The 12696-nt window shown below is 38.3% G+C and overlaps 1 protein-coding gene across 2 annotated transcripts in view; it reads left to right on the top strand.

The window, feature by feature from the left end:
- The first annotated feature begins 1360 nt into the window (after nt 1–1360).
- tab2 (TGF-beta activated kinase 1/MAP3K7 binding protein 2) overlaps nt 1361–12696 on the top strand; it is a 57340-nt gene continuing 46004 nt past the window's right edge. For both annotated transcript variants that reach the window (XM_015388255.1, XM_015388254.1), the window contains exon 1: nt 1361–1659. The gene's annotated coding sequence lies outside the window, so the exon portion shown is untranslated. The remainder of the gene's footprint in view (nt 1660–12696) is intronic.

Below are 12696 nucleotides of genomic sequence, written 5' to 3'. Positions count from 1 at the left end.
CATAACTATAGAGATAGCTCAGGATAACCTGAGCCACTCTAACTATAAGCTTTATCAAAAAAGAAAGTTTTAAGCCTAGTCTTGAAAGATAAGTTCTCTACAAACAATAAAAGTTAAAGCTGGCTTATCATATTCAAATATAAAATCTCTCTGGAGAAACTTTGAGACTGAGAAGGAAAAAGCATCAGGAATAAATAATGTTTAAATTAAGCTGTATCACATTTTAGATAACAGCGAGTGTTTTATAGTTACTGTAGATAAGTTAAATTCTATTCTGGATTTAACAGGAAGCTTTGGTTCCTTTAAAATTGAAAATCATGTCTCTATTTTTATTAACAATGTAAGGTATAGAAGGTACAGATACTTGTGTGAAAATATAATGAAGAAAAAAAAGGTAAAAAGCTGATTGAAAAGTTAAAAAGTTAATAATTCTATTTAACAATTATATTGAGGTTTATAAACTAAAAAATATAAGTTCCAGTATCAGCATTAATGTCTCTAAGGTTATGCTGGACCAAAAGAAAAGTTGTTTCATTCATGAATTTCTTATAGAAGTACTTTTGTTATTTTTCTTAATATATCCGGGGACATTGATATTCATTTTTGCCATGAAAATATCAACATTTTTGTAATGTTACAAAGGTATTAAGGTCTTGTCCTGGATTCCAATAACACTATTGGCTTGAAATTTGGATTTTCAAAGGATTTCACTTAGTGACTTATAAAGGGTTAGTGGTATTCCTTCATTCAAATCATGTCCAAAGGGATATTTCACCCTCAAAAAGCAACAGGTTCACATAGAGCAGGTGTGACCTTTTTATTCATTTAATCCAGGGGTCTTCAACATTTTCCAAGGACCCCCAAACTGATGGCAATGCAGCGGGGACAATTATACAATTATATATATTGTATGAAATTGTGTTCTATCAAACTGGTCCTATAGTCACTCTATTAGATGGAGTAATGTAACTAAAGTAATTTCTCTCTGGGATTAATAAAGTATTTCTGATTCCTCATTGATGGGACAGGTGTTGTGAATGAAACGGTGCCCAGCTTGAAAGAGCTCCTGTGTGTCTCTGAATGTGAGCATTGATGACTGAAAGACATCTTCTGCCTCCATTTATCTGTTTACTACAGTGTGTTGAATTCATGTAATGTGGATTTAAATACATTTTTCAAAGTATTTTACTGAGGTCCCTGTAAAGGGTTAAGGATCAAATATAGATGAGAATAGAGATTTTAACTTTCTATCAGCTGTTGTAAAACCTCCTCCTTCAGCAGCACAACTTTGGAAACTAGGGGGGGAGAAAAAAAGGAAAACAGATTGTTCATCTCGCGATAGCAGCTCGCTGAAGCCGCCGCCATATTCTGTGACAGTATTTTGATTCGTATCTGCTGGAAGTGAGGAAAAAGAGAAAAGTGAAGGGCTGCAGAGGGGAGGGGGGGCTGTCACTAAGTTATCCAGGAGTCTGTGTCAAACAGCGGAGGGCCGCGGCTCGGTTCGCCTCCGCTTCTAGCTGCTTCGAGAACACGGGCCCCGGGGCCTCGGTGCTGCGGCGCTCCGGACCCCTAACGGCTTCTCCCCTCCAAGCTCCGCGGCCCTTCGGAGGTCCGGCGGCGGTTACAGACGGCCCGGGAAGCGGCGGAGGAGACTGGGAGGTAGGCTCCGGACTTTTCCATTTAGTGTCGTTTTTTTTTTCTTTCTTTTCTTTTCTTTTCTTTTTTTTTCTGGAGGAGAAAACAAGCCGAGCGGCTTTAACGGCAGCTCCTGTTACGCACGAGCCGCAGAAGAAAAGTTTGATCTGTGGAAAAACTTTTTGTCTCCAAAGCTAGCAGGGCTGCTAACTGTGAGGCTTTACAGGCTGCCGCCGGAAAGAAAACACTAAAAACATTTTAAACCGTTTCCCCCCCAACTTTAACTCTACTGTTAATGGCTGAAAGCGGTAATTATTAGAGTATTACATGTTTAGCAGCTCATGTTAGCCCACAACACTTTTTCCATTGAGCTCTCTGCTGAAAACTAGCAGAAATTAGTCAAGAAGGAAAAGTTTAATCATAATAATTGGGTGTTTTGTTAACATATCAAATAGCTGTTTTTTCTCCTTAAAACAGTGATGTAAATTATATATATACTTATATGTAGAGAATTTTAATGGATTATTTACTTAAATATTGATATTACAGGCTGGGCTTTGATAGGCTGCTTATTGCAGTGATGTTTTATTTATTTAATTAAGTTATTCTTACAGTTTTAGTGTTTATTTTTCTTAATATAATGAAATTAGAACATATAACTGTAATTATATTAATTATTGCTAAACAACATTATATATTATGAGTGATCCATTAAGCTGGTGAAGGTTGTCAGTCATCCCGGTCATACTCATTCCAGAAAATAAAACAACCTCCTGGACTTTATTTCCAAGTTTGAAGACGTTTCTCTTCCCATCCAGGAACCTTTTTCAGTTCAAAATGTCAGGAATAGCTTTGAGTTTGAGCTTTTATACAGTAGCCCAACTCGGAAACCAAGTCCAGTTTGGAATGAGATTAACAAGATATTTTTGATTTTGATTTTCAGGCTTTTCTATGTTTAAAAAAAAACAACTTTATTTTTATTTTTTTATTTTTTTTTAGAAAAAGTTTTAAACGTCTAGCTGTAAATCTGAGGCAAAGAGGAAGAATTAGTAGGTCTTCATCCTTTGAGAATAATCCACTGATGTGGCACAGTGAAACAACCCCACAGCATAATGCTCCCTCCACCTTGCTTTATAGTAGATGCAGTTTCTTCTTCACTCATCTACACATGTATATTTTTTTCAGGAGTTCTCTGTATCACTCATTAATCTGTGGCCCAAAGGCCAATTTATGCTTTTGACAGCGTCAAATCTGTTTCTGTACGCGACCACGCCCCCTGCACAGAGGTTCTGCAACCGTCGTTGCGGACCTCAAAAAAATCCTGACAACGCATGGGACGATCGATATAAACCCACGCAGACCTCAAGCGGAAGTGTGCAGAGAAAAAGCAGCTGTGATTGGTCCTTGGTATTCCTTTCCGGCTGTCTGTGTGGTCGTCCTTCTCGATTTGGTGCCAGGGCGTGCTATTTCTAAAAACCGAGGAACAACTACAATGGACAACCTAAGTGTCCTCCTTTGTCTTTTTGCCAACTCCATTAACAGAACCTGTTCCTCTTCGATATCTAGTAACTCTAGATCCATCTCTGTGACGGTGATATCTTGCAGACGCGCCATTGTTGTTTTGGAAGATAAACACTACAGCTGGCGCTGCTGAAGTACTCATGACCATACGCCGAAGTTCTTGCGCATTCTCGAATAGGCTCCCTCTTGCGCTTTGACAGAAAACTGCTGTGCATCCCTAGAAATTCCAGACCGACGGTGCAGAAGCATACCAGCAAAACTGTTTAGCGACCAGACCCAAGCGACATTTGATGTGTGTGGTTGCAGAAGTACAATCTGCCCTTTAAGCGCTGATGTTGTGATTACGATATGTCCTGCAGCCCAAAACTCCAGCATCTATTATAAGAAGGGTGATTGTTTAGCTTTGATGTCCTTTTGTGGATTAGAGGGAATCCTACAATAAATTCAAAATGGAGCAAACAAATGTTTAAAAACAAACCAACATTGATGTTAAATAATTCATGGGTTTAAATAGAGCAATAAAAGCCGTAAAGTACCACGGCATTGCCACCTATAAACTTCTGACCACTTCTCTCATAAAACACTCTGAGAAGTTAAGAAAATAAATTTGTTTGTGTTGCACAGCTTTTTTTTTTTTTTTTTTCTCCGAGGTAATAAACTGGATGGGATGGGTAGAAGAGTTCAGAGTTTATAACCTGTGTTTTCTGTCTGTGTGACAGTTATGATGTAGGCTTTGGTCTGGGCTGATATGTCGTTGTTAAGAGGATCCATTTGGCCGGAGATAACCGGACAGGAGAAACACGACGTGTTTGAAGCCACTAAAAGTGTCCTGATAGAGAAAACTAACATATACTTTTTTTTTTTTTTGGGGGGGGTGGGGCGGTGTTATGTTTGTTTTTCTGATTTAGTTTGATGGGAAAAATATAATAGATAAACACTTTCTTGGCATGGCAGTAAAGTGTTTGGGTTGGAATTGTCTGCTCTTTTTGAGCATCCAAGTCGATATGGCCATGGTGCATTTAATTCCCTCTCCGGGTATCCGTAAACCAGGCTTTCCTTCGGCAGAGCTCTGCTGACCCTTTGATTTTCCTTACTCTGATTAGATTCAGACTTCCTTAGGAGCAGAAAGTCGCTTCTCTCCTGAGCTCCAAATGCGTCCGATCCAAACCTGCGCTATCGGCTACACTGTGAGAGTCATTCATTAGCAGTTTTTGCCTGTCTTGACTTGCAGTCAACACTGCACTTCCTGACCAAAAAACTGCCATGGTCGACTGTTTATAGGTGCAGACCCCTAACTGAAACCATGTGTGCCTGTAGCTGGGCAAACATGTTGCCAGGAGACCTCGCTGGTTTGCCACTCTGCAGAGATCCTGCAGGAGCTGTTCAGAGCTTTATGATAAGTGCTAAATCAGGATTCTTGTGCAGAAGTGTGTGTGTTGGGGGCGGTTCACTTATTGCTTTTATTTTGATGTTGGGGGGGGGGTAATCTGCTGCTATGGTAAAAACTTTTAAGAGAAATATGCAAATCAGTTAAAGAAGGGCTTCATTGTTTTGTGCTCGTCGTTTCTTCATATAGATGTGAGGAATCCGCCTTTCTTTGGAGCAGTAAACAGACTGGATCCAGAGAGGAACCCAGTTTATGGCTTGTTGTGGTGCCAGGAGTCAGGAAAACGGGTTTCATCTGAAAGAACAACTATTTATCCTTCCTGGGTTCCACATTGTGCGATCCATAAAAAAACCCAAATGGAAACTCGTTCTTTTTCTTTCATTATGGGTTATGAGAGTCCTTGGTGTGAGTAGAGACTTGTTAACCCCGGAAAACCATTTCATATCAGTTTCCCTCTAAGGCTGCAGATACAGGTTTAGTGTGTTTCCAGCTAAGGTCGGTCACATGACCTCCCAGACTGCTTGGAGCTCGCTCTGTTTGACAGATAAGGTTTTAAAGACGCTGTGTTTCCTCTCAAATGACACTAAGGTGTCACTTTGGGTAGACTTGTGAGGATAAGTTCTTATCAGGTAGGTAGAGGGTGGCCTGGATCCATCACATGCTGATTCAGGAAGAGGGCTCAGTGTTTTTTACCCCCCACCCCCTCCTGACTGTGTGGCTGTTAGAAAAGAGGCTCCTGTTGGAGCCCCCTCCCCCTGCCCACTTCTTCACTTTAAAAGGAGGCTTCCATTACACGCTGCTCGGGCCTTATGGTTGGTGCAGGGCCTATAATGTATCGGCTGGTACAGACGCCACTTAAAGCAGGACTCAGTGATATGAAACTATTAAAGAGATTAATTGATTATTAAAAGCAAGTAATTATGTTATCGAGTAGTTACCTAGACTGTTGGTGCACAAACTGTAAAACACCACATTTTCTAAAGTAGTAATCACTCACAGCAGGAAACAATGTATATATTTTTCAATTTATATAAGGGCTGAAACAATTGGATTAATCATGATTAATCGATTTTTGACATAAAAGTCAACTCATTTAGTAATCGATTAATCGTTAACTGGAGAGTAGAGGCTGTAAAACATGCCTTTGGCTGACAGAGCGACCCATCTAGAGCAGTAATTATACCAAATTTGTGAAAGAAATAACAAAACATTTCACATTTGCAGTTAAAGAAAAATCCTTTTTTCTTCAATATGCTCCATCCAGCACTCTTCAAATGGAAAACTTTTAGTTTCAGTTCGTAAGAAAATCTTCCTTTGCTTTCAAATTATTTATCGATTAATCAAAAAAATTCACGGTTTCGTGGTCACAGTTTTTGGTTCCGTTCGGTATATGTTTATTGTTACACCAAAAAAATAATAAAAATTATAAAAATTTATGAAAAAATAAAAATGTATTAAATGAATGAAAAAAATCCAAAAAAATTAATGAATTGTAATTATTTTTAATGATCCGCAGAAACCCTGGATCATTTCCGCATGTTTTGCTGCTTTGAATTGAATCATCTCGCGCATGCTCTCTAGGATCTCCAAGGGACTCAGAGCGGAGCAGGCGGGAGCCACAGTGGGGGCTGTAGGCTTTGCTTTGAGCAGCCGGTCTGGAGCGCAGCAGGGCGGAGCGGAGGGGAGCGCTGATGGAGTATAAGGGATTTCAGGGTTAGCCTGACATGTTGGTCATGTTGCTGTTAGCATAAACAAAACGTGTTGCACAATGCTTGCACTGCTTCGCTTCTTCTCCTTGTTTACTACTGGTGGTTGGCTTTGGTCACAGTACCGCCACCTTCTGCTCTGGAGTGTACACGCTTCACGTATGAGAAAAAGGAGCAGCGCATGAACCGAACGCAGCACACGCGAACCGAACCGAGTCAGTCGAACCGAACGGTTCGGACGGTTTATGAAAACCGTCCCATCCCTAATATGTAAGTTTTCATGTGTATGTAAATTGTATATTTTTCACGTTTTTGCAACTTACTATTCATATGAAATGCAGGATTACACATTTTTATTTCCACATTCCAGGGTAACTTATGTTAAATTACTAGAATTATTGATTTTTTGATTAATGGAAACAATAATATATAGATGAATCAATTATCAATCCAGGGGCCTTCAATGTTTTCCAGGCCATGGACCCCCAAACTGATGGTGAGATGGAGCTGGGACCCCCTAATTATATATAGTGTATGAAATTGTGTTATATCAAACTGGTCCTATAGTCACTCTATTACAGATGGAGTAATGTAACTAAAGGAATTTCTCCCTGGGATTATTCAAGTATTTCTGATTCTGATTCCTCATTGATGGGATAGGTGTTGTGAATGAAACGGTGCCCAGCTTGAAAGAGCTCCTGTGTGTCACTGAATGTGAGCATTGATGACTGAAAGACATCTTCTGCCTCCATTTATCTGTTTACTACAGTCTGTTGAATTCATCTTAATCTGTATTTAAAGACATTTCAATTAGTGGACAAATTTACAGGGGGGAATAGTCTAATGAACCAAAACTTTCACACACCCCATGCAGTGCCTCTGTGGACCCCCTAGGGTTCGCGGACCCCCTGTTAAAGACTTCCAAATTAGTAAAAGAATAGACGGCAGCAGCCATGAAGTAAACAGGCTCTTTCTGTTCAGAGTTTAAATCACAGCTAAACCTATGAAGTGTCTGGGAGTTATGTAGGCTCTCCAGGACAAGAACAGGTCTTCATTTTCACTTTCATCCAATGATTGTCCACTGATGGTCGGGTTTAAGGTGATCGGGACGTTTGATGTGTCAAACTGGAGACTGCTGGAGCTAAATAAAATCATTGTCATCTTGAAGATTACAGGACTAGAATGTGAGGTGGTGCATTAGTAATCCTTTGACACACCAACAAACTCCATGAGTTCAGCCATGGCCTTTCTTTGATATAGAACCAGTCCCGCTGTTTTCCTCTGGAACCAGAAGGAGATTTCTAGCTTCACCAATGAATTTCAACTTATATGCTCCCTTCATCTTCAGTTAACTGAATATATAGATGCATTTAGTTGTTCCTGAATGATTCAGTTCTTGTCTTTACAAACAGGTGAGCAAGTCTAACCAATACAGTAACCTGTGCTGTTCTTAATTCATCTATTCAGTGATCATTCCAAATGGAGGAATAGTTTCTGGAGCCCCCTCCATTTTTGTGGAAGCTAATAAGACTTTATTACCTCCACTTGCTGTATCTGAGTCAGCGGGGTCTGTAATGAACTGAGTCAGCCTGAGATTGTAATCTGATTTCTATTTGATTTTCAATCAAACTACACAAAACTATGATTTTTCCTTACCCCAAATTTACATTACGTCCAGCTCCCCGTAGGGCAGCTGCGAGCCGACGCCATGCTAAGAAAATTCCATTTTAATTTATTTTTGCCAGATGCTGCAGCTATGCTGCATTAAATATATAAACATCACATTGGACCAATGGGAAACGACAAAAACCGACTGTATTTTCATAAAACCTTGCATTATTAGGACATTTACATGTATTTATTTTAGCATCTGCCTACATTAGATCAGGTACTGGGGTCTAAAATGGTCAATTCATCAAAATATAAACAAAAAAGATGGCTTCTTTTCCCTCAGTGCAACCTTACTCATTTTAAAGCATTTTCCTGATGCGGTGACTAAATATTTAATAAATTACCTTCTTTTTCTTTGGTGAAAATTGGTATTTATTTGTTTAGAAGTTTGTCCTGGATGATGGCCAGGTGACAGACTCTAGGTTTTCACTTATGTTTCGATGCACTGAAAAACATCTGCTAATGTCATAATGAAACGTAATTAATGTTTGCTTTGAAGTAAAGCTGATGAACCACCCTTATCCGGCATGTTGTTTTCCAAGTCTGATTGCCTTCAGCTGAAACACCATTGTTTCTATGCATTCAAACATTTAAAGTGAATTTTTCCAGTTGGATCATCAAAATAAGTGGTCCTCCTAACTGTCAATCATTTTGCTGATATGTTTATGTAAGGCCGTCCTACATGCTCCCCCCCCATTTTCACTTACCACTGGTAAGTCTGACATAGTGGAAAAATTGCAAATCTTCTTTTGGAAAGTAAGCTTGTATGAGCGATGCAAACAGCAACTTTTAAACAGAGCGTGCACCAGGAGAAATGGGCTTGTGCACGCTCTCGCACACATTTAATAGGCTTTCCTTCTCTGGAGCAGGTATAGGATTGTGCATGTGCGTATTCTATTTTTTTTTTTTTTTAAGTGGAGAGGGCGGGTCTATTCAAATAATCACAAAAATCCTCCACTACACCTTTAAGAGAAAAATATCTGTAATATGATTGAACAAATTTCATTCAAATCAATAAATATTCCTACTTCAAAAAAGTAATTTAACATGTTGATTATTAAAGTTATAATAATGCTTTCTACATTAGGATTGCAAGTCGATGATTAAATTGACCTAAAGGTAATATATCTTATGAATTATCTTAAAATGTGACCATTTTCCTTAAAGCAAAGTTTTCTCTTGTATCTAAACATGAAGGAATAGATATGTTTTTACAATGTGCAGATTAAATAAAGTAATAATCGTATTTTATTTAATGTTTTGTTCCAGCTGTATTAAATGCTGACTGAATAAACAAATACATGTTTTACACTTTATCAAACTGCTTAGATAAAGACAGGAAGGCTTTTAGGTTAACGAACAAAAAATGAAAAGTGAAACTCTTCCAGTGAACAGAGATGTCACTCTGATGTACTGTTGGACTATTTAACCATTCATTGTAATGAAGAGCAGAACTTTTTTATCTTGTTACAAACGTTTAACATGATGCCTTCCACTTTCCTGTCATTACATCCTCTCCTTCCAGTTACAGCAGAGAAGTTCTGCTGCTCCTCTGCAGCACAGATTAATGGGAGCTATTTGGATGAGAACATGATGCGTTTTTCCAGAGGTTATATTTACAAACAGAAGCACAGAAAGTTCAATTTTCATCCTTGGATCCATTAAAAAGTGGAACTAATCTGGACCGGACTGTGGATCACTGATCTCTATTTATTCACTGGATTGCTGATTGCCCGTTGATAGTACCAGGTGGAGTGAAGCCACCGGCCGCCATATTGGTACTCCCTTGTTAGACCGATCGCAATGGAAACAATACGTGCGCTACAGCATATGACAACGATTATTTTCTCATTTTCAGGGAGGGTTAAGACTTTTAAAATAAAGATAAATTCATAACTTTGACACACACTTGCTGTTTCATAGCATCAGTAGATAACTGTAACTTATAATTAAAAAAGTAAACAAATAAAATTGCATATTCAGTGTGAAGTCCATGAAGTCTCTAAATCATGTAATAGAACATATTATAAAATATCCATCACAATAGACTTAATGTGTTAATGGAGCAGAATAATACAGATTTTCTGAAAGTGTAAAGTCATATACCTTAATGCTGTTTCTGCATTAGCCTTAAAAATGTTTGAGTTGCTTTTTTCCCCACTATAACATGCAATATATTTCAGCACATGTCTTTTCAAATGAGAAATACAGCAAACTCTACAAAAACTACAGCATCATCCACTTAATAAAGAATTATTACATTGACATTTCACAGTGAATTACTTTTGATTTACTCTACTTTCTAACGTTAGACACAATGTCAATGGCTAACTTATTCAATATTTTTGAGTCAGTCTGAGATAGCCAGACTAAAGTTACGCTACATACTACACTATATGATACATCGTATCAGCGTATTCAGCGTATACATGGATTTTCTTGCTTAGTTCATCCACTGACTGTGAAACTACGTGTGAAACGTCTTCCCACAGCCGGCAAACTGCTTGTTTTTGGAGCCAAACGCTACACAAGTAGGCATTTTTATGGAGCCTCTCGGTGGGTGTGGGAGAGGCAATATGGTGGCTGGTGGCCTCACTTTTTTCGGGCAATCAGCAATCCAGTGAATAAATAGAGATCAGTGCTCTGGATCCATTCATGGTTCTGCTCTAGAATTATTTCTCTTATAAATACCACCCAGGATCAGTTTAAGAAGGAACAGCGGTGCCTCCAGTGGACAGTGGTAACATTACACCGCTGGAACAAATTCCTTCTAAGGAATATTCCAATCCAATTAATGGGATGGAACAAATTTTTACCCAATAAACAATCAAGCGACAATTAATTGTAAGATATTAGTTTACATCCCTAGTCTGCAATCTTATTTATAGTTTTTTTTTCCCCTCTAAAAGGAGTATAGAATAAAAACAAATCATCTTGGGTTAAAAACAAAATAAATGAGTTAACTGCACAGTACACCAGAGCTCACATTAGCTGGATTATTGCAGAAATTATCCACTGTGATTATTACCTTAATTGTCTTTCCTAATATGTTGTGTATCTGCAGCAGTTTTAAGCTACAAACATGACAAGATAGCCTGTATTAACCGTCCCATCTGTAATTCAGACGTGTGTTTAGCTGTGAGAAGCCAAGTTTTACTAACGGCTTAAATGTTAAAGAACCAGTTCAGATAAGGAAGCAAAGATATATGGAGATTAGGTAATGGTTGAAACCAGCTTATAAGTGTTTGATAAATATGGTGGAGCGTTATAAAAGACAAAAATCATGTTGCTGCTCTGCTTGAGCTGAGAGGGACCTGATGTGAAAACTAAAGCTTTCCACTCCTTCAATGCATTTTTCCATCCCTGTCTGATCTGGAAAATTAAGATAAGTGCCACTCTTAGTTTCCATTGAAGTTGCATTATTGTTTCTCCCTGGCTCCTCGTGTTTTTGACCGTTTTTCATTCATGGTATATTAACATATTTTGCATAGATTTGAGTCCTGCGGCTCTGTTTAAAAGGCTTTAATCCTCTGGGCTCGTAAATCTGCGTTTCTTAGCTGTGGGCCTCAAAGACTGAAAAGATTCAACGCTTGTGTTAATAAAAAAAAATCATAAACTTTCTGAATAAATTATGTTTTTTGATTTTGTTATGATATTTTGCCAGTTAAGCATTTATAGCAGTGAATCTTTAATCTGGGATCGTTCCCTGCGTACGGCGTGCTAGAGGTTCAGATCTGGATAGATCTCTGTTGCACCGAGGGTTGTTATTCATCAGCATGAAATCATGTCAACTTTTAGACTGACTTTTATACCCATGTCTGAAAACAATCCCAGATGTGACACTAAGCTGATCCTTTTTCATTCCAATGATGAGAGAGTTTCATTTTTCAATTAATCTGCTGTTTAGGATTCTGTTGCACATTATAAGATTAGTCATATAAACTACTTTAACACTTTAATCTCTGTATATTTTATGTCGATAAATAAAAAAAGGAGCCGTTCAGATCACAGCCAAGCAAACAACACATTATGATTATCCTTAGATTTGTTTATGTTCGTGTAAAACACCATGGAGGATCATTTGAGTCCAAACTACCCGATTTTGTTCTCAATCACAGTGAAGGGCAGAAAATCATCTTGTAGTTGGTGCTTTGAATGAAGTCATTAAATAATGACCTGCTTTTTGTTTTTAAAAGACGTTAACTCTGAGCCAGAAGCATCATCAGTCTGTCTGCAGATATTCCCCACTTTTCTAAGTTAATGATACTGGCTTTCCCTTGGTTGCATTCATTTTTCCAGGCATGACGATGATGATAACGATGAAGACTATGGCATCTTAACAGCCCAGAGGTTAGAAGGAATATTTACCACTAATATTTACTTGGGTCTTTTTCCCTTACGCTTGTGTGGATTCTGCTGGGGTTTGATGTGAACTTTGCTGCTGGTCTCTAAAGGGTTACGATTAAATTAAGGCCTTAATTGGCATTAAAATTCATTAAATGTGATCATCATGGCATTTAAAATACCTTTTTAAAAACAAAAACGTTTATAAAAACACTTTCGACACATATATTATATCTAATATAAGTTGTTTTGTGTGTTTGCACGGAACTGTTTCCGATTGATTGTAAAGCCGTATGTTCGGAAAAGAAGCTGGAGAGAAAAAGCTGGAGAAAGGGGAAAATGCTAATTTCAACAAAAGTGGCTGGAAAACGAGAAATTTAGGACATGGCTGCAGCCTGTCAACCGTATATATATATATATATATATATATAT

Source organism: Cyprinodon variegatus, unplaced genomic scaffold (genome assembly GCF_000732505.1).
Source record: "Cyprinodon variegatus isolate N-32 unplaced genomic scaffold, C_variegatus-1.0 Scaffold417, whole genome shotgun sequence".
Taxonomy (NCBI): Eukaryota; Metazoa; Chordata; class Actinopteri; order Cyprinodontiformes; family Cyprinodontidae; genus Cyprinodon; species Cyprinodon variegatus.
This window is presented reverse-complemented; position numbering and strand designations above follow the sequence as displayed.